The 23,213-nt window shown below is 51.1% G+C and overlaps 1 protein-coding gene across 2 annotated transcripts in view; it reads left to right on the top strand.

The window, feature by feature from the left end:
• Positions 1-23,213, top strand: part of AHCYL1 (adenosylhomocysteinase like 1) — a 158,077-nt gene that overhangs the window by 6,104 nt on the left and 128,760 nt on the right. Inside the window, exon 1 of one of the 2 annotated variants that reach the window (XM_069945863.1) lies at positions 20,369-20,386. The exons of the other annotated variant lie outside the window; for it this stretch is intronic. The gene's annotated coding sequence lies outside the window, so the exon portion shown is untranslated. Of the gene's footprint in view, positions 1-20,368; positions 20,387-23,213 lie in introns of those variants that run through there. 2 annotated transcript variants of the gene reach the window in all.

Here is a 23,213-nt window from a genome sequence, read left to right as displayed (position 1 = left end):
CTAAATTGGACTTCATCGGTTCAGTGACTCCGTGTATACGGCCTCTAGATTCTTTGTCATGAGAATCCTTGGAGATCCTAATCTTTATATTCCTATAGCGAGATCTTACAGAAAATTACATCTGTTCAATGTTCAGACACAAGAGAAGATTCTACTCTACTAGTTCTACCCCATACCTCTTATTTGGTCTATCCTCACCTCCACGAGTCTACCGTAGGGTAATAGTGATCCCAGCCACACATCTGTCCCTGGTCCTGGTCCTAGATGACTGTAGGTGATAGTGATCCCAGCCACACATCTGTCCCTGGTCCTAGATGACTGTAGGTGATAGTGATCCCAGCCACACATCTGTCCCTGGTCCTAGATGACTGGAGGTGATAGTGATCCCAGCCACACATCTGTCCCTGGTTCTGGTCCTAGAGGACTGGAGGTGATAGTGATCCCAGCCACACATCTGTCCCTGGTCCTAGATGACTGGAGGTGATAGTGATCCCAGCCACACATCTGTCCCTGGTCCTAGATGACTGTAGGTGATAGTGATCCCAGCCACACATCTGTCCCTGGTCCTAGATGACTGGAGGTGATAGTGATCCCAGCCACACATCTGTCCCTGGTCCTAGATGACTGTAGGTGATAGTGATCCCAGCCACACATCTGTCCCTGGTCCTAGATGACTGAAGGTGATAGTGATCCCAGCCACACATCTGTCCCTGGTCCTAGATGACTGAAGGTGATAGTGATCCCAGCCACACATCTGTCCCTGGTCCTGGTCCTAGAGGACTGGAGGTGATAGTGATCCCAGCCACACATCTGTCCCTGGTCCTGGTCCTAGAGGACTGGAGGTGATAGTGATCCCAGCCACACATCTGTCCCTGGTCCTAGATGACTGGAGGTGATAGTGATCCCAGCCACACATCTGTCCCTGGTCCTAGATGACTGGAGGTGATAGTGATCCCAGCCACACATCTGTCCCTGGTCCTAGATGACTGGAGGTGATAGTGATCCCAGCCACACATCTGTCCCTGGTCCTAGATGACTGGAGGTGATAGTGATCCCAGCCACACATCTGTCCCTGGTCCTGGTCCTAGATGACTGTAGGTGATAGTGATCCCAGCCACACATCTGTCCCTGGTCCTAGATGACTGTAGGTGATAGTGATCCCAGCCACACATCTGTCCCTGGTCCTAGATGACTGTAGGTGATAGTGATCCCAGCCACACATCTGTCCCTGGTCCTAGATGACTGGAGGTGATAGTGATCCCAGCCACACATCTGTCCCTGGTCCTGGTCCTAGATGACTGGAGGTGATAGTGATCCCAGCCACAGATCTGTCCCTGGTCCTAGATGACTGGAGGTGATAGTGATCCCAGCCACAGATCTGTCCCTGGTCCTGGTCCTAGATGACTGGAGGTGAAAGTGATCCCAGCCACACATCTGTCCCTGGTTCTAGATGACTGAAGGTGATAGTGATCCCAGCCACACATCTGTCCCTGGTCCTGGTCCTAGATGACTGGAGGTGATAGTGATCCCAGCCACACATCTGTCCCTGGTCCTAGATGACTGAAGGTGATAGTGATCCCAGCCACACATCTGTCCCTGGTCCTAGATGACTGTAGGTGATAGTGATCCCAGCCACACATCTGTCCCTGGTCCTAGATGACTGGAGGTGATAGTGATCCCAGCCACACATCTGTCCCTGGTCCTGGTCCTAGATGACTGGAGGTGATAGTGATCCCAGCCACAGATCTGTCCCTGGTCCTAGATGACTGGAGGTGATAGTGATCCCAGCCACAGATCTGTCCCTGGTCCTGGTCCTAGATGACTGGAGGTGAAAGTGATCCCAGCCACACATCTGTCCCTGGTTCTAGATGACTGAAGGTGATAGTGATCCCAGCCACACATCTGTCCCTGGTCCTGGTCCTAGATGACTGGAGGTGATAGTGATCCCAGCCACACATCTGTCCCTGGTCCTAGATGACTGAAGGTGATAGTGATCCCAGCCACACATCTGTCCCTGGTCCTAGATGACTGTAGGTGATAGTGATCCCAGCCACACATCTGTCCCTGGTCCTAGAGGACTGGAAGTGATAGTGATCCCAGCCACAGATCTGTCCCTGGTCCTGGTCCTAGATGACTGGAGGTGATAGTGATCCCAGCCACACATCTGTCCCTGGTCCTGGTCCTAGATGACTGGAGGTGATAGTGATCCCAGCCACACATCTGTCCCTGGTCCTAGATGACTGGAGGTGATAGTGATCCCAGACACACATCTGTCCCTGGTCCTAGTCCTAGATGACAGGAGGTGATAGTGATCCCAGCCACACATCTGTCCCTGGTCCTGGTCCTAGATGACTGGAGGTGATAGTGATCCCAGCCACACATCTGTCCCTGGTCCTAGATGACTGGAGGTGATAGTGATCCCAGACACACATCTGTCCCTGGTCCTAGTCCTAGATGACAGGAGGTGATAGTGATCCCAGCCACACATCTGTCCCTGGTCCTGGTCCTAGATGACTGTAGGTGATAGTGATCCCAGCCACACATCTGTCCCTGGTCCTAGATGACTGTAGGTGATAGTGTTCCCAGCCACACATCTGTCCCTGGTCCTAGAGGACTGGAGGTGATAGTGATCCCAGCCACAGATCTGTCCCTGGTCCTGGTCCTAGATGACTGGAGGTGATAGTGATCCCAGCCACACATCTATCCCTGGTCCTAGTCCTAGATGACTATAGGTGATAGTGATCCCAGACACACATCTGTCCCTGGTCCTGGTCCTAGATGACTGGAGGTGATAGTGATCCCAGCCACACACCTGTCCCTGGTCCTGGTCCTAGAGGACTGGAGGTGATAGTGATCCCAGCCACACATCTGTCCCTGGTCCTAGATGACTGGAGGTGATAGTGATCCCAGCCACAGATCTGTCCCTGGTCCTGGTCCTAGATGACTGGAGGTGATAGTGATCCCAGCCACACATCTATCCCTGGTCCTAGTCCTAGATGACTATAGGTGATAGTGATCCCAGACACACATCTGTCCCTGGTCCTGGTCCTAGATGACTGGAGGTGATAGTGATCCCAGCCACACACCTGTCCCTGGTCCTGGTCCTAGAGGACTGGAGGTGATAGTGATCCCAGCCACACATCTGTCCCTGGTCCTGGTCCTAGATGACTGGAGGTGATAGTGATCCCAGCCACACATCTGTCCCTGGTCCTAGATGACTGGAGGTGATAGTGATCCCAGCCACACATCTGTCCCTGGTCCTAGATGACTGGAGGTGATAGTGATCCCAGCCACACATCTGTCCCTGGTCCTAGATGACTGGAGGTGATAGTGATCCCAGCCACACATCTGTCCCTGGTCCTGGTCCTAGATGACTGGAGGTGATAGTGATCCCAGCCACACATCTGTCCCTGGTCCTGGTCCTAGATGACTGGAGGTGATAGTGATCCCAGCCACACATCTGTCCCTGGTCCTGGTCCTAGAGGACTGGAGGTGATAGTGATCCCAGCCACACATCTGTCCCTGGTCCTGGTCCTAGATGACTGGAGGTGATAGTGATCCCAGCCACACATCTGTCCCTGGTCCTGGTCCTAGATGACTGGAGGTGATAGTGATCCCAGCCACACATCTGTCCCTGGTCCTAGATGACTGGAGGTGATAGTGATCCCAGCCACACATCTGTCCCTGGTCCTAGATGACTGGAGGTGATAGTGATCCCAGCCACACATCTGTCCCTGGTCCTAGATGACTGGAGGTGATAGTGATCCCAGCCACACATCTGTCCCTGGTCCTGGTCCTAGATGACTGGAGGTGATAGTGATCCCAGCCACACATCTGTCCCTGGTCCTAGAGGACTGGTTGATAAAAGCTTCATCCAGGTCTCCTCTCCAGGCCCAGTTTCAAGCAGTTCTTGAGATTCTTACGAAGGTTCTTAGGCTGCTCTACCTCTACTATAGAAGCTGTTCCATGGGCCCCATCTTCAGAGTCTTCCATCAGGGATCTTGTATAAGTGGGACAAACATCCATCAGTATTGGACATTGCTTTATGTCACTCAACCCAACAACTCTCTAAGATCTTTCTTCGTGGCTTAAAGTGAAGTTCCATGGGCAATGTCTAAAGGTACCAGCGACTCAAACCCTGACATGGGATGCATCCTCCTGGGGCTGGAGTGCCCATGAAACCCATCAGTACATTTGTGCTGATTGGGCTCCCAGAATGGCTGCACGCACCTGGCAGCCGGCTCTCCGGTGGTGTCAGGGTACCGGGCTCCATAGGCTCTATGTGCGGTAATATGCATTTTAATACCGTACGCGAGGGAGGGGAGAAGCTGTGAACTAGTCATCTGGGCTGTGACTAGCAGAAAGAAGCAGAAATGGACTTGTAGTTCCCTTTACCTGGGTACAGAGGAAACAGAGTAGCGGACAGCAAATTTTCCTAAAATCACAAGGAGTTAAAAGCCATCAGATCCACTATATTTCACGTCCAGGAAGAAGGGCTCTTCTGGCAGAGTACTTGGCTCTTTCTATCGCTCCATAGAAGTGAATAGATCCGCAGACCACATGCCGTACCCGCGGCTCGATTCATAATACAAAAGCTGGGCCCCGATACAGAGATCGGTGGGGGGTACAGAGGTCAGAAACACCCCACCCCCCCTAATCTCCTACTTTTTCCCTATCCGGTAGATAAGGGAAACGTTCATTTTCCTGGAATACCCCTATAAAGTTGACAGTAGGACGATGTAAATCTTCCGGGACTGGTTTTCTCCAGATGCGGCCTCTTCTCCTCCTGTTACAGCCATTCTCCAATTCCTGTAAAAAGGGTGTGACATGGGCCGGGAATTCCCCCCCCTAACATTGTGCATTGTTCAGCAGCGATATCGTCTCTTTAGTGAGATTTTTTAGAGCTCTGAAAAGCTTCCATCCACCATCCATCATCCACCATCCATCATCTCGCGCCCTCCGGTGACCCGGCCCTGTCATCCGGTTCAGGTGCCCTTCGAGCCCTCACATAAAACGACTTCAGATATACTGTATTTCCTGCACTTTTAGAGACGGCAATTCCATCTGTCAGGAAAATTAGTGATCTCTGAGCACGCTCCTCTAGACGAATCGGGGATCTCACAGGAAGCCTCGGGGGATCTCACAGGAAGCCTCGGGGGATCTCACAGGAAGCCTCGGGGGGATCTCACAGGAAGCCTCGGGGGATCTCACAGGAAGCCTCGGGGGATCTCACAGGAAGCCTCGGAGGATCTCACAGGAAGCCTCGGGGGAATCTCACAGGAAGCCTCGGGGGGATCTCACAGGAAACCTCAAGGGATCTCACAGGAAGCCTTGGGGGATATCACAGGAAGCCTCGGGGGATCTCACAGGAAACCTCGGGGGATCTCACAGGAAGCCTCGGGGGATCTCACAGGACGCCTCGGGGGATCTCACAGAAAGCCTCGGAGGATCTCACAGGAAGCCTCGGGGGGATCTCACAGGATGCCTCGGGGGATCTCACAGGACTCCTCGGGGTGATCTCACAGGAAGCCTTGGGGGGATCTCACAGGACGCTCTGAAAAGCTTCCATCCATCATCCATCATCCCGCGCCCTCCGGAGACCCGGCCCCTGTCGTCCGGTTCAGGTTCCCTTTGAGCCCTCACATAAAACGACTTCAGATATAGTTCCTGCACGTTTAGAAACGGCAATTCCATCTGTCAGGAAAATTAGTGATCTCTGAGCACGCTCCTCCAGACGCCTCGGGGATCTCACAGAAAGCCTCGGGGGGATCTCACAGGAAGCCTCGGGGGATCTCACAGGAAGCCTCGGGGGATCTCACAGGAAGCCTTGGGGGGATCTCACAGGAAGCCTCGGGGGATCTCACAGGAAGCCTCGGGGGATCTCACAGGACGCCTCGGGGGATCTCACAGGAAGCCTCGGGGGATCTCACAGGAAGCCTCGGGGGATCTCACAGGAAGCCTCGGAGGATCTCACAGGAAGCCTCGGGGGAATCTCACAGGAAGCCTCGGGGGGATCTCACAGGAAACCTCAAGGGATCTCACAGGAAGCCTCGGGGGATCTCACAGGAAGCCTCGGGGGATCTCACAGGAAGCCTTGGGGGGATCTCACAGGAAGCCTCGGGGGATCTCACAGGAAGCCTCGGGGGATCTCACAGGACGCCTCGGGGGATCTCACAGAAAGCCTCGGAGGATCTCACAGGAAGCCTCGGGGGGATCTCACAGGATGCCTCGGGGGATCTCACAGGAAGCCTCGGGGGATCTCACAGGACGCCTCGGAGGATCTCACAGGAAGCCTCGGGGGGATCTCACAGGAAACCTCGGGGGATCTAATAGCAAGCCTTGGGGGGATCTCACAGGAAGCCTCGGGGGGATCTCACAGGAAGCCTGGGGGGATCTCACAGGAAGCCTCGGGGGGATCTCACAGGAAGCCTCGGGGGATCTCACAGGAAGCCTCGGGGGATCTCACAGGACGCCTCGGGGATCTCACAGGAAGCCTCGGGGGATCTCACAGGAAGCCTCGGGGGGATCTCACAGGAAGCCTCGGGGGGATCTCACAGGAAGCCTCGGAGGATCTCACAAGAAGCCTCGGGGGAATCTCACAGGATGCCTCGGGGGATCTCACAGGAAGCCTCGGGGGATCTCACAGGAAGCCTCGGGGGATCTCACAGGACGCCTCGGGGGATCTCACAGGATGCCTCGGAGGATCTCACAGGAAGCCTCGGGGGGATCTCACAGGAAACCTCAAGGGATCTCACAGGAAGCCTTGGGGGATCTCACAGGAAGCCTCGGGGGGATCTCACAGGAAACCTCGGGGGATCTCACAGGACGCCTCGGGGGATCTCACAGGAAGCGTCGGGGGATCTCACAGGACACCTCGGGGGGATCTCACAGGACGCCTCGGGGGATCTCAAAGGAAGCCTCGGGGTGATCTCACAGGACTCCTCGGGGTGATCTCACAGGAAGCCTTGGGGGGATCTCACAGGACGCTCTGAAAAGCTTCCATCCATCATCCATCATCCCGCGCCCTCCGGGGACCCGGCCCCTGTCGTCCGGTTCAGGTTCCCTTTGAGCCCTCACATAAAACGACTTCAGATATAGTTCCTGCACGTTTAGAAACGGCAATTCCATCTGTCAGGAAAATTAGTGATCTCTGAGCACGCTCCTCCAGACGCCTCGGGGATCTCACAGAAAGCCTCGGGGGGATCTCACAGGAAGCCTCGGGGGATCTCACAGGAAGCCTCGGGGGGATCTCACAGGAAGCCTCGGGGGATCTCACAGGAAGCCTCGGGGGATCTCACAGGACGCCTCGGGGGATCTCACAGAAAGCCTCGGAGGATCTCACAGGAAGCCTCGGGGGGATCTCACAGGATGCCTCGGGGGATCTCACAGGAAGCCTCGGGGGATCTCACAGGAAGCCTCGGGGGATCTCACAGGAAGCCTCGGGGGATCTCACAGGACGCCTCGGGGGATCTCACAGGACGCCTCGGAGGATCTCACAGGAAGCCTCGGGGGGATCTCACAGGAAACCTCGGGGGATCTAATAGCAAGCCTTGGGGGATCTCACAGGAAGCCTCGGGGGGATCTCACAGGACGCCTCGGGGGATCTCAAAGGAAGCCTCGGGGTGATCTCACAGGACTCCTCGGGGTGATCTCACAGGAAGCCTTGGGGGGATCTCACAGGACGCTCTGAAAAGCTTCCATCCATCATCCATCATCCCGCGCCCTCCGGGGACCCGGCCCCTGTCGTCCGGTTCAGGTTCCCTTTGAGCCCTCACATAAAACGACTTCAGATATAGTTCCTGCACGTTTAGAAACGGCAATTCCATCTGTCAGGAAAATTAGTGATCTCTGAGCACGCTCCTCCAGACGCCTCGGGGATCTCACAGAAAGCCTCGGGGGGATCTCACAGGAAGCCTCGGGGGATCTCACAGGAAGCCTCGGGGGGATCTCACAGGAAGCCTCGGGGGATCTCACAGGAAGCCTCGGGGGATCTCACAGGACGCCTCGGGGGATCTCACAGAAAGCCTCGGAGGATCTCACAGGAAGCCTCGGGGGGATCTCACAGGATGCCTCGGGGGATCTCACAGGAAGCCTCGGGGGATCTCACAGGAAGCCTCGGGGGATCTCACAGGAAGCCTCGGGGGATCTCACAGGACGCCTCGGGGGATCTCACAGGACGCCTCGGAGGATCTCACAGGAAGCCTCGGGGGGATCTCACAGGACACCTCGGGGGATCTAATAGCAAGCCTTGGGGGATCTCACAGGAAGCCTCGGGGGGATCTCACAGGACTCCTCAGGGGGATCTCACAGGACTCCTCGGGGTGATCTCACAGCAAGCCTTGGGGGGATCTCACAGGAAGCCTTGGGGGGACCTCACAGGACGCCTCGGGGGGATCTCACAGGACGCCTCGGGGGATCTCACAGGACGCCTCGGGGGATCTCACAGGACGCCTCGGAGGATCTCAAAGGAAGCCTCGGGGGGATCTCACAGGAAACCTCGGGGGATCTCACAGGAAGCCTCGGGGGATCTCACAGGAAGCCTCGGGGGATCTCACAGGAAGCCTCGGGGGGATCTCACAGGAAGCCTCGGGGGATCTCACAGGACGCCTCGGGGGATCTCACAGGACGCCTCGGGGGGATCTCACAGGACACCTCGGGGGATCTCACAGGATGCCTCGGGGGATCTCAAAGGAAGCCTCGGGGTGATCTCACAGGAAGCCTTGGGGGGATCTCACAGAACGCTCTGAAAAGCTTCCATCCATCATCCATCATCCCGCGCCCTCCGGGGACCCGGCCCCTTTCGCCCGGTTCAGGTGCCCTTCGAGCCCTCACATAAAACGACTTCAGATATAGTTCCTGCACGTTTAGAGACGGCAATTCCATCTGTCAGGAAAATTAGTGATTTCTGAGCACGCTCCTCCAGACGCCTCGGGGATCTCACAGGAAGCCTCGGGGGGATCTCACAGGACTCCTCAGGGGGATCTCACAGGACTCCTCGGGGTGATCTCACAGCAAGCCTTGGGGGGATCTCACAGGAAGCCTTGAGGGGACCTCACAGGACGCCTCGGGGGAATCTCACAGGACGCCTCGGGGGATCTCACAGGACGCCTCGGGGGATCTCACAGGACTCCTCAGGGGGATCTCACAGGACTCCTCGGGGTGATCTCACAGGAAGCCTTGGGGGGATCTCACAGGAAGCCTTGGGGGGATCTCACAGGACACCTCGGGGGGATCTCACAGAACACCTCGGGGGATCTCACAGGACGCCTCGGGGGATCTCACAGGACTCCTCAGGGGGATCTCACAGGACTCCTCGGGGTGATCTCACAGGAAGCCTTGGGGGGATCTCACAGGACTCCTCGGGGTGATCTCACAGGAAGCCTCGGGGTGATCTCACAGGAAGCCTCGGGGGGATCTCACAGGACTCCTCGGGGTGATCTTACAGGAAGCCTTGGGGGGATCTCACAGGAAGCCTTGGGGGGATCTCACAGGACGCCTCGGGGGGATCTCACAGGACACCTCGGGGGGATCTCACAGAACACCTTGGGGGATCTCACAGGAAACCTCGGGGGATCTCACAGGACGCCTCGGGGTGATCTCACAGGAAGCCTCGGGGGGATCTCACAGGACGCCTCAGGGGATCTCACAGGAAGCCTCGGGGGGATCTCACAGGACTCCTCGGGGTGATCTCACAGGAAGCCTTGGGGGGATCTCACAGGACGCCTCGGGGGATCTCACAGGAAGCCTCGGGGGGATCTCACAGGAAACCTCGGGGGATCTCACAGGACGCCTCGAGGGATCTCACAGGACTCCTCAGGTTAAGGAATGTGACTTTATTTACCCTTAAAATGGCGTCTTCTCTTGGTTTCTGGCTGAAAACACACAGGGTGGTCTTTGTGCGAAAACCAGACATGGACTCCAATGGTGAATACACGGGGAGGAGGCGGCTTCTCTCTCCTGCTGGATTCTCTTCTGGTTTTGACACAAAATTGCCGTGTGCGTATCCAACCGCGTTTGATAAATCTCCAACTTTCCATCTGGTTGAATCAGAAGACTTTTTTTTTAAGGAAATCTTCACCTGTTAGATGGAAGAAGAGCAAAGAGCAGTCCTCTACTTAAGGCCCTATTACATGGAACGATTATCGGCCGTATTCAGCCAATATCGGCCGTTACAGCTGATAATCGTTTTTCGTAATAGAAGGCAATGATCAGCCGACATAAACGTTGTTGGCTGATCGTTGCAGTTGTTTGTCTTTCAACTTGTACAGCAACGATCTGCTGCCGTCGCTCTATGGAATAGAAGTGGCAGCAGCAGAGCAGTGCTATCTAGCAATCACCGGGCAGCCCCCCGCCTCTCGGGCCTCACCCGCTGCCGCATGTAATACCTGAGGCAGCGAGCGGGGAACAAGGAGCAAACGAGAGCTGATAGCTCCTCACAGTCGCCCCGTGTAATAAAGGCGTTAGGGAAGGTCAAAGATTTCAGGAAGGATGAATCACTGATCATTCAGGTCTTTAGTATCAACAAGGGTCAAAAAGTCAGGAAACCCACCTTAGCAGGATAGACAAAATCCACTGGTACTTATCAGCTGTTGTATGTCCTGCAGAAGGTTTGATAAAGTTGACAAATAAAAGTTGATAAAGTAAGATACAGTTGACAACTAAAAAAATCTCCAGTCTTCCAGTACTTATCATCTGCTGTATGTCCTGCATGAATTGGTGAATTCTCTCTAGTCTGACACAGTGCTCTCTGCTGCCACCTCTGTCCATGTCAGGAACTGTCCAGAGCAGGAGAGGTTTTCTATGGGATTTGCTGCTGCTCTGGACAGTTCCTGACATAGACAGAGGTGGCAGCAGAGAGCACTGTGTCAGTCTGGAGAGAATACAACACTTCATGCAGGACATACAGCAGCTGATAAGTACTGGAAGACTGGAGAGAATACACCATTTCCTGCAGGACATACAGCAGCTGATAAGTACTGGAAGACTGGAGATTTTTAAATAAAAGCAATTTACAAATCTGTATAACTTTCTGACACCAGTTGATGTAATTTTGCTGGAGTTCCCCTTTTAATCACGAAGCACACTGGGCTCTTTTTCAGCAGTGTGTGAGCATAGCCTTACACAGTAACACATATAAAGCTTACAGTAGTTATGTAATACACACGCTCTAGGTTTGGAATGAAAAGGTTTCATACTTGCTACTACTGAGAATATTTGCAGCAATCACTTATGAGACGTTACGTCTCATTCCTTTAGATTAAGTTGTTCTTATTTCTGTCCAATATTACAGAGTTGGGATTTACAGGAAGCGCCTACTTGATCTGCTGTAACCTCAGACAGATGAATAATACCAATAACAACCAGTGAGACACTCTCCCCATTTCCATGTAAAAATTCCCAGAGAAGCACCAATGGATTCTGGCGCTCCCCCAGTAGTATATAGCCCCCCTGTGTGCCCCCCAGTAGTTTATAGACCCTATATGCGCTCCCCCAGTAGTATATAGCCCCCCTGTGTGCCCCCCAGTAGTTTATAGACCCTATATGCGCTCCCCCAGTAGTATATAGCCCCCCTGTGTGCTCCCCCAGGTGTTGCTATTGGTTACACCCTTCATAAAAGCCTGTACCTTTAAGAGTAAGTGGTAAAGTAGTAGTACCAGAGTTTTGCCACAAGATGTCGTTGTTATAACTATATGTATTCAGATATTGCAGGGCTGTAGGAACCAAAGGGTTATTGTTTGTTTATGTATCATACGGATCTGCACCCCAATGAGAGTCCTTTCTTCTCTTCACCCTATCATCTCTCTCTTTACTTCTTCACACACACCCACTCACAGCACACCTTGCATGCACTGTAGGAGGGAAGTCACATGGGTAGAGGAAGTGTACGGTCTTTTACCTTGGATACTGTAGAGGAAGGACGCAAGCTAGATAGCTCTCTACAGCAGTCCAGTTGGGCTCTGGTTCCCGCCAGGTCCCCTGTCTAAGTTGTGGACTAGACGGACAGCACATGCATCCAGACACAGTTTCTTTTCAAGTAATCATATTCCACAATATGCAGTGTTAAGCTTCCACTAGAGAGGACAAGTCAGGGATCATCCTAACCCACGCCATGGACCAAAGGAACACAGTGCAGGACAGTATCCATAAAGAAATAAAGGAACTGATCCGGATACAGCAAAGTTGCTAAAAGCCTAAGCACTTTATCTCGCAGCGTGGGTGTAATCAGAGAACTCTGACCACTCTGCTCTTCCCAGGTAACAAGGTCTGGGGTTTGTGTCACCCTCTAGGACGGGTCACCCAACACTGGTGGGCAATAGGGGGTGCAAAGACCAAAGAGTCAAAACATGGGCACAAGTATTCTCTCTCTACTTTCACGTATTCTTCTAATTCTGCCTCTGAAGTTGTGGCAGAGCACAGTACTACATCGGGTTGGGACTCTCGCGACATCCTCCTCTCTACTCTTCTGATCCTCTCTTCTACTTCTCATCCTTCTATTCTCAGTACAGATCTGGACTCTAAAGTATTAAGTAACTTGTCAAGTGTAAAGTGTTGTATCAAGGCAAAGCTGTATTATCTGCTGCCACCTCACGTATCTTCAGAGTAAGATTATATTTATGCTAAAGAGACTCTGTGATTCCTAATTAAGCACCGACACAGCACACACTCTCCTTGGGTCATCTCCCCTTTCTGTGGGAGGCAGATAATCCGGGTGGGTCACTACTCCACTCCGAACCACCATGATAATTACCCAAGGCAGGGCCGGACTGGGACTTAAAATCAGCCCTGGCAATCAGACCCCAGCAGCCCACACACCATATCATGGATAGCCGTGTAAAGTACGAGCTGCAGCAAATTCTGCTTCATTTAGCTGTGTCCCCACTACTCCCTTAAACATGTGAACCCCACCATCAGCACACAAAAATAATGCTATAACATGATCTGCTGTGGATTGGATGCGGCATATTTATGCAATCATTTCAACTGATTAAATCAGAAGCATCAAATCCGCATTGGATTAGGTATGAACGTGCCCTTAAAGGGAACCTGTGGGGTCTATAGTCACAGCTGTAGATCCCAGCGTACAGATCAGGGACTGGATCTTTAGTCCAGTGTAAACCTCTATAATCATTCTTTTCATCACCAGCTGAAGTGTCAGAGAGGTGGAGCCACAGCAGCACCTTCTGCCCCGCCCCTTCCTGCTCTGACTGATGGACATATAGGGTGCTGCTGCTGCTGCTGCTGCCGCTGCTGTAGTCAAACTTTAGTTGGTAATGAAAAGGACAATTATAAAAGTTTACAATGGACTAAAGGTCAGTGATATCTCCCTCACACCTGTCTGCTGAGATCTACAGCCCGAGACCTGGTGTGGACCTCACAGATTCCCTTTATAGGAGAAAAACATGGCCACCTTCTTCCAGAAACAGCGCCACACTCTTCTTCAGTTTGTGTGAGGTATTGCAGCTCAGTTCCATTGAAGTGAATAGAGCCAAGTTGTAATAACCATACACAGTCTGAGGACAGGGTGGTGCTGTTTTTGGACAAAATTTACTATATTTTTTAAATCTCTTTTATTCTGACTATGTCTGCACTCCATATAATGGCGGTATAAGTAGTAAGGTTTTATTTACTAAAATGTGTCTGCTGGTTGTGATCTCATGTGTAATCAGAGCTACAAAATGAGGTGCTAGATAGCTATTTCCTACTGGATATCTATCTATCTATCTATCTATCTATCTATCTATCTATCTATCTATCTCCTATCTATCTATCTCCTATCTATCTATCTCCTATCTATCTATCTATCTATCTCCTATCTATCTATCTATCTATCTATCTATCTATCTATCTCCTATCTATCTATCTATCTCCTATCTATCTATCTATCTATCTATCTATCTATCTATCTCCTATCTATCTATCTATCTCCTATCTATCTATCTCCTATCTATCTATCTATCTATCTATCTATCTATCTATCTATCTATCTATCTATCTCCTATCTATCTATCTATCTCCTATCTATCTATCTATCTATCTATCTATCTATCTATCTATCTATCTCCTATCTATCTATCTCCTATCTATCTATCTATCTATCTCCTATATATCTATCTCCTATCTATCTATGTATCTCCTATCTATCTATCTATCTATCTATCTATCTATCTCCTATCTATCTATCTCCTATCTATCTATCTCCTATCTATCTATCTATCTATCTCCTATCTATCTATCTCCTATCTATCTATCTCCTATCTATCTATCTATCTATCTATCTATCTATCTATCTATCTCCTATCTATCTATCTATCTCCTATCTATCTATCTATCTCCTATCTATCTATCTATCTATCTATCTATCTATCTCCTATCTATCTATCTATCTCCTATCTATCTATCTATCTCCTATCTATCTATCTATCTATCTCCTATCTATCTATCTATCTATCTATCTATCTATCTATCTATCTATCTATCTATCTATCTATCTCCTATCTATCTATCTATCTCCTATCTCCTATCTATCTATCTCCTATCTATCTATCTATCTATCTATCTATCTATCTATCTATCTATCTATCTATCTATCTCCTATCTATCTATCTATCTCCTATCTATCTCCTATCTATCTCCTATCTATCTCCTATCTATCTATCTATCTATCTATCTATCTATCTATCTATCTATCTATCTCCTATCTATCTATCTATAAGGCTTCTCTGGTCAGGACTCCTCTCCACGGGATCTGCCAGACAGACATTTTAGGCTTCTTGCTCCAGCAACATCCTCATCTATAAATCCCTCCATATAGAATAGCCCCCCTGTGCATCCCCCCATATAGAATAGCCCCCCTGTGCATCCCCCCATATAGAATAGCCCCCCTGCTGTACATCCCCACATATAGAATAGCACCCCCCTGTGCATCCCCCCATATAGAATAGCCCCCCTGCTGTACATCCCCCCATATAGAATAGCCCCCCTGCATCCCCACATATAGAATAGCCCCCCTGCTGTACATCCCCCATATAGAATAGCCCCCCTGTGCATCCCCCCATATAGAATAGCCCCCCCTGCATCCCCCCATATAGAATAGCCCCCCTGCATCCCCACATATAGAATAGCCCCCCTGCATCCCCACATATAGAATAGCCCCCCTGCATCCCCACATATAGAATAGCCCCCCCCCCGTGCATCCCCCCATATAGAATAGCCCCCCTGCATCCCCACATATAGAATAGCCCCCCTGATGTACATCCTCCCATATAGAATAGCCCCCTGCATCCCCCATATAGAATAGCCCCCCTGCATCCCCCATATAGAATAGCCCCCTGCATCCCCCCATATAGAATAGCCCCCCTGCATCCCCCCATATAGAATAGCCCCCCTGCATCCCCCTCCCATATAGAATAGCCCCCCTGCATCCCCCTCCCATATAGAATAGCCCCCCCTGCATCCCCCTCCCATATAGAATAGCCCCCCTGCATCCCCCTCCCATATAGAATAGCCCCCCTGCATCCCCCCCATATAGAATAGCCCCCCCCTGCTGTGCATCCCCATATAGAATAGCCCCCCGTGCATCCCCCCATATAGAATAGCCCCCTGCATCCCCCCATATAGAATAGCCCCCCCTGCATCCCCCCATATAGAATAACCCCCCGTGCATCCCCCCATATAGAATAGCCCCCCTGCATCCCCCATAGAGAATAGCCCCCCCTGCATCCCCCCATATAGAATAGCCCCCCTGCTGTGCATCCCCATATAGAATAGCCCCCCATGCATCCCCTTATAGAATAGCCCCCCGTGCATCCCCCCATATAGAATAGCCCCCCGTGCATCCCCCAATATAGAATAGCCCCCTGCATCCCCCCATATAGAATAGCCCCCTGCATCCCCCCCATATAGAATAGCCCCCCGTGCATCCCCCCATATAGAATAGCCCCCCGTGCATCCCCCAATATAGAATAGCCCCACTGCATCCCCCATATAGAATAGCCCCCCCTGCATCCCCCTCCCATATAGAATAGCCCCCCTGCATCCCCCTCCCATATAGAATAGCCCCCCTGCATCCCCCCCCATATAGAATAGCCCCCCCTGCTGTGCATCCCCATATAGAATAGCCCCCCATGCATCCCCTTATAGAATAGCCCCCCGTGCATCCCCCCATATAGAATAGCCCCCCCCCCGTGCATCCCCCATATAGAATAGCCCCCTCTGCATCCCCCCATATAGAATAGCCCCCCCATGCATCCCCCCATATAGAATAGCCCCACTGCATCCCCCCTATATAGAATAGCCCCCCTGCATCCCCACATATAGAATAGCCCCCCGTGCATCCCCCCCATATAGAATAGCCCCCCCTGCATCCCCCCATATAGAATAGCCCCCCTGCATCCCCCCATATAGAATAGCCTCCCTGGCATCCCCCAATATAGAATAGCCCCTGCTGTACATCCCCCATGTAGAATAGCCCCCAGTGTATCCCCCCATATAGAATAGACCCCCCTGTGCATCCCCATATAGAGCCCCAGACCCCCCCGTGCATCCCCATATAGAGCCCCAGACCCCCCCCCCCCCCGTGCATCCCCATATAGAGCCCCAGACCCCCCCCCCATGCATCCCCATATAGAGCCCCAGACCCCTCCCCCGTGCACCCCCATATAGAGCCTCAGACCCCCCCCCCCCGTGGATCCCCATATAGAGCGGCCGGCTGCGCTATTCTTGCAGCCCAGCTGAGGGCCGCTGCAAATGGGTGCCAGGACTGGCGGCCCCCGGATTGGTAATCCTGGCAGCCCAGCGGGCATTTGCCCGCTTTGCTAGATTGCCAATCCGGGCCTGACCCAAGGGACCCCACAACAGCCCTGCAGGTCACTGACCACAGGGGAGCAAGGTATAGCTGGCCCATTAAACCGGCTGCACCTCCACACCAGGGGTCACCACAAATAGCCCCCCGCTGTGCGCTTCCCAGTAGTTTATAGACCCCTGCGTTGTGCTCCCCAGTAGTATATAGACCCCCTGTGTGCTCCCCCTCCCATAGAGCCCCCCTATGCGCTCCCCCAGAAGTATATAGACCCCCACTTTGTGCTTCCCAGTAGTATATATGTGGTGTCCCACTAAGGGTGTTACTATTGTTCACACCCTTCGTAAAAGTGTCTGTACTTTTTGTGGTCTTATTGCAGCCAAAGTATTACTAAAGATGGCCACTAGATGTCGCTGTATTGTATATTGACGTATGGAAGCTGCACAGCTGAAGTGTCTCAAAGGGTTATTGTGTTTGTATGTCCCAGATTCTATGAACCAGTAGGACCTTTACTTTCTTTTGTCCTATCACCTCTTCCCTTTCTATTCTTCTAATGCACTCTTTCCACCCAACCACAGCGCACCTTACACGCTGGATAGGAAGTTAGTCCCTTGGGTGAAGGAGGAGTTTTAGTCAGGGTTCTGTGGAGAAAGGACGCAGCTCAGATAGCTCTCCACAGTGGTTCTACCTGGGCCTGGCTCTCTGCCAGGTCCCCTCTATAAAAGTCTTAAGGCCCCCCACCCTGGCAGTGCTGCTGCAAGGTAACTATAAGCGCTCATAGTTACTGTGCAGAGGGGAGCAGTGCAGCTCAATATACAGGTGTACTGAGCTGCAGCAGGGGTCCGGACAGCTCGTTTGGCCAGCGGTCCGTCAGTGGAGGACCCCTGGCCTAGGGCTTTTTACTGCAGTCACATAGTTCCCCTCTGATCGGTGAGCGGCTGGGATCTCCTTGTTTGCGGAATCCCCAGAGATGCATGCTTGGTCCCGCTTTGTAATAAGGGACAGGATCCCAGTATTTCTCCTCTTCACCATTGTAGGAGTGGGGATCGAGGCCGTGAAGGTTTCTTGGCCAGTTCTCTGCTTTTTTGGTAAATGATAATTAAACATAATAAGATTGTAGATGCACCTGCAGTCCTATGTAACAGCACAGATAACACAGTGATATCTCTGAGTACAGATAATGTAGTAGTCACCTGCAGTCCTATGTAACACCTCAGATAACACAGTGATATCTCTGAGTACAGATAATGTAGTAGTTACCTGCAGTCCTATGTAACAGCACAGATAACACAGTGATATCTCTGAGTACAGGTAATGTAGTAGCTGTCACCTGCAGTCCTATGTAACACCTCAGATAACACAGTGATATCTCTGAGTACAGATAATGTAGTAGTCACCTGCAGTCCTATGTAACAGCACAGATAACACAGTGATATCTCTGAGTATAGATAATGTAGTAGTCACCTGCAGTCCTATGTAACACCACAGATAAACACAGTGATATCTCTGAGTACAGGTAATGTAGTAGCTGTCACCTGCAGTCCTATGTAACAGCACAGATAACACAGTGATATCTCTGAGTACAGGTAATGTAGTAGCTGTCACCTGCAGTCCTATGTAACACCTCAGATAACACAGTGATATCTCTGAGGACAGATAATGTAGATGTCACCTGCAGTCCTATGTAACAGCACAGATAACACAGTGATATCTCTGAGTACAGGTAATGTAGTAGCTGTCACCTGCAGTCCTATGTAACACCTCAGATAACACAGTGATATCTCTGAGTACAGGTAATGTAGTAGCTGTCACCTGCAGTCCTATGTAACAGCACAGATAACACAGTGATATCCCTCTGAGTACAGATAATGTAGTAGTCACCTGCAGTCCTATGTAACAGCACAGATAACACAGTGATATCTCTGAGTACAGATAATGTAGTAGCTGTCACCTCGGGGCGCCCCTACTAAATGATGTTCTACAAAATAAGAAAAGTGTCATACAGTGACTCACAGGTGACGTCTTCTTTGATCTGAGGCGTCACTTTCCCTTTTCCTCTCCATCCGGCCCAGACCTCCATGATGATTCCTTCCAGATACGTTTCATCTTTTCAGAACCTGCGAGACAAACAATTTAGGCTCCGCATATTTCTAGCAGCTTCCTTTCCTTCCTCCCTCCTGTAGGTTCCCATAGTAACTGCGCTGTTTGGTGTAATGTGCAGTAAAGCGAGTAGGAATGTGGGATGCCCCCTGTATGTAGGATCCCCTGCTGTGACCCCTGTATGTAGGATCCCCTGCTGTGCTCCCTGTATGTAGGATCCCCTGCTGTGCCCCCTGTATGTAGGATCCCCTGCTGTGCCCCCTGTATGTAGGATCCCCTGCTGTGCCCCCTGTATGTAGGATCCCCTGCTGTGCCCCCATGAACTAATAATGCCCCCATGAACTAATTATGCCCCCAGAGGTGCCCCCATGAAGTAATAATGCCCCCAGAGGTGCCCATATGAACTAATAATGCCCCCAGAGGTGCCCCCATGAGCTAATAATGCCCCCAGAGGTGCCCCCATGAGCTAATAATGCCCCCAGAGGTGCCCCCATGAGCTAATAATGCCCCCAGAGGTGCCCCCATGAGCTAATAATGCCCCCAGAGGTGCCCCCATATACTAATAATGCCCCCAGAGGTGCCCCCATGAGCTAATAATGCCCCCAGAGGTGCCCCCATGAGCTAATAATGCCCCCAGAGGTGCCCCCATGAGCTAATAATGCCCCCATGAACTAATAATGCCCCCAGAGGTGCCCCCATGAGCTAATAATGCCCCCAGAGGTGCCCCCATGAGCTAATAATGCCCCCAGAGGTGCCCCTTAAAAAACAAACATCCTACTCACCTAATCGGCGCTGTGTGGCTGCAGGCAGCAGCTCTTCCTCCTCTTCGGGCTCCATCTTATAAACCGCAGGGACAGGACTTCCGGCAGGCGTGATGACTTTAATGTTCCGCCCGCTCACTGTGCGGAACATCAAAGCGATCTGTGCATCCCGAGAAACTGCGCGGCCGCAGTTTCTCGGGATGCTCAAAGAGACAAATGGCAAGGGGGGCCGTGCGAGCTACGCTACTGGCCAATTATATATTTTGCGCTTTTGTTTTTTCCTCCTCATGTACAGTATATAAGGCCATACATAACGCTTGTATTTTCTTCCTTATAGACCCTCATGAGGTCTTACTTTTTGCACCACTAATTGTATTTTGCAATGACAGACTTAATTTTTCCATAAAATATGCTGCAAAACCGGAAAAAAAATATTTGAGTAAGGTAATTCTCTCGGGCTCACACAAGTCTCTAGGGATCACCTTGCCCATGCAATGAACCTCTTTGAAAAGTGCAGGGCAGTTACCTTCAGAAACAATAGGAACTGACCCCAGCGGAACAAAGGTACTAGGAAAAGTCTACGTATTCCACTGTGCAGCACAGGACAACTGGGAAGACTCGGGAGTCTGCTCAACCCACATAACAAGATCTGGGTCTCGTATTACCCACCTAGGACGGGTATCTCACAACAAGGAGGCATAAGGTGGTCGAGAAAAGAAAGTCATCCGTGAGTATGAGTATTTTTCCTCTCTTCTTCTACACACCTCTACTGTTGCGGCAGAGTACACTTCTACATTGGGCAGGGCCCCTCTGGCAACTCCTCTCCTCTACTCTCCCTCTACAGCAAAGCACCTTCTTACTACAAGCACCTGGTCTATACCTCAACTGTAAGCACCTGAGTTATTGCAAAACTGTAACTATTGTATTGCACTGGACTGTATTGTTGCTGCCAGTATCCTTTGTATTGCACTAAGGTTATCTATGTCCCTCACATCGGTACGATTACAACGATAGGTAACTTATATAACTTTTATATTATCTCATGGCTTTTAGTGGGGCTGTGTGAGGTGTCTTTTTTACGCCATGATCTGTACTTTCTAGCTGTACCTTACTTGTGCATATGTGACTATTTAATCAGATTTTTCTGGATTTTGATGCTTACACCACTGTTTACCATGCTCGGGAGATTACACATGCGGCGTTACCAAATATGTTTATATTTCTTTTTATAAAATGGGAAAAGGGGGGGGGATTCATACTTTTATTTTTTTTTCTATTTACTCCAACAGTAATTTGAAGTCCCCCTGGGGAACTTCTAATACAACTACACTGATCTCTGAAGAGAACAGAGCAGTATATATTATACAGCACTGATCCATTAGATCAGTGCTATATTGCTCTGGGATGCTGCAGTCCAAATCTATAAATTACCAGGCCGCTAAACCACCACAGATGGGCTATAGGGGGCATTTAAATGCAGCTCTTATGCTGTCTTGATTTGCAAGTGTGACCCCTTTCTAAATCCCCATGGGGGACACATGATGTATGGGCATGCACGTCATGTGTGTTATGACCTCCGGAGGTGTTATGGCGGAGGGACGGCCGGTCACTTACTAGATGGTGGAATGTGACGCCAGCTCTGTGGTGGTTGGCGGAGATGTAGCCGGACCCTAGGTAGTTGTGTCATGACGCCAGTGCTGGTTGGCACACAGGTATGGTGGTACACCTGCTTTTAGTTTAAATGGAAAATTACACTTTGTTCCCCTGTGGTCAGTGCCCCACCGGGCTGCTATGGGGCCCCTGGGTTGTTATCACGGTGGTCCGGAGTCGTGTGGTGACCCTCCCAGACTATCGGTCATGCCACAGCAAGGGGAAATGTCCCAATGAGTGTGTATATACGTTGTTGGTGCAAGGCGAAGAATCACAGAGTCTCTTTATCATATAAAATCTCTTGTTTACTCCAAAAGTACTTGTGTGCAGTGTGCAGCAGAACATACAACTTTGCCTTGACAGGGTACAATACACTTGATAATACACTTGATAAGACAGGATCCAGATCTGATTCCTTGTCTCCCCTTTCTCTGATTCCTTCTCTCTCCTTGCTCTGATTCCGTGTCTCCCCTTGCTATGATTCCTTCTTTTCCCTTGCTCTAATTCCTTGTGTCCCCTCGCTCTGATTACTTCTCTCCCCTTGCTCGGATTCCTTGTCTTCCCTTGCTGATTCCTTCTCTTCCCTTGCTCTGATTACTTCTCTCCCCTTGCTCGGATTCCTTGTCTTCCCTTGCTGATTCCTTCTCTTCCTTGCTCTGATTCCTTCTCTTCCTTGCTGATTCCTTCTCTTCCCTTGCTCTGATTCCTTCTCTTCCCTTGCTCTGATTCCTTCTCTTCCCTTGCTGTGATTCCTTCTCTCCCCTTGCTCTAATTCCATGTCTCCCCTCGCTCTGATTCCTTGTCTCCCCTTGCTCTGATTCCTTGTCTCCCCTTGCTCTGATTCCTTGTCTCTTCCCTTGCTGTGATTCCTTCTCTTCCCTCGCTCTGATTCCTTGTCTCCCCTTGCTCTGATTCCTTGTCTCTTCCCTTGCTGTGATTCCTTCTCTTCCCTTGCTCTGATTCCTTGTCTCCCCTTGCTCTGATTCCTTGTCTCCCCTTGCTCTGATTCCTTCTCTTCCCTTGCTCTGATTCCTTGTCTCTTCCCTTGCTCTGATTCCTTCTCTTCCCTTACTCTGATTCCTTCTCTTCCATTGCTCTGATTCCTTGTCTCTTCCCTTGCTCTGATTCCTTCTCTTTCCTGCTGATTCCTTGTCTCCCCTTGCTCTGATTCCTTATCTTCCCTTGCTCTGATTCCTTGTCTCCCCTTGCTCTGATTCCTTATCTTCCCTTGCTCTGATTCCTTCTCTTCCCTTGCTGTGATTCCTTCTCTTCCCTTGCTCTGATTCCTTCTCTTCCCTTGCTCTGATTCCTTGTCTCTTCCCTTGCTCTGATTCCTTCTCTTCCCTTGCTCTGATTCCTTCTCTTCCCTTGCTCTGATTCCTTGTCTCTTCCCTTGCTCTGATTCCTTCTCTTCCCTTGCTCTGATTCCTTGTCTCTTCCCTTGCTCTGATTCCTTCTCTTCCCTTGCTCTGATTCCTTCTCTTCCCTTGCTCTGATTCCTTCTCTTCCCTTGCTCTGATTCCTTCTCTTTCCTGCTGATTCCTTGTCTCCCCTTGCTCTGATTCCTTCTCTTCCCTTGCTCTGATTCCTTGTCTCTTCCCTTGCTCTGATTCCTTCTCTTCCCTTGCTCTGATTCCTTGTCTCCCCTTGCTCTGATTCCTTCTCTTCCCTTGCTCTGATTCCTTCTCTTCCCTTGCTCTGATTCCTTCTCTTCCCTTGCTCTGATTCCTTGTCTCCCCTTGCTCTGATTCCTTCTCTTCCTTGCTGATTCCTTCTCTTCCCTTGGTCTGATTCCTTGTCTCCCCTTGCTCTGATTCCTTCTCTTCCTTGCTGATTCCTTCTCTTCCCTTGCTCTGATTCCTTGTCTCTTCCCTTGCTCTGATTCCTTCTCTTCCTTGCTGATT

Source organism: Dendropsophus ebraccatus, chromosome 11 (genome assembly GCF_027789765.1).
Source record: "Dendropsophus ebraccatus isolate aDenEbr1 chromosome 11, aDenEbr1.pat, whole genome shotgun sequence".
NCBI classification, from domain to species: domain Eukaryota; kingdom Metazoa; phylum Chordata; class Amphibia; order Anura; family Hylidae; genus Dendropsophus; species Dendropsophus ebraccatus.
This window is presented reverse-complemented; position numbering and strand designations above follow the sequence as displayed.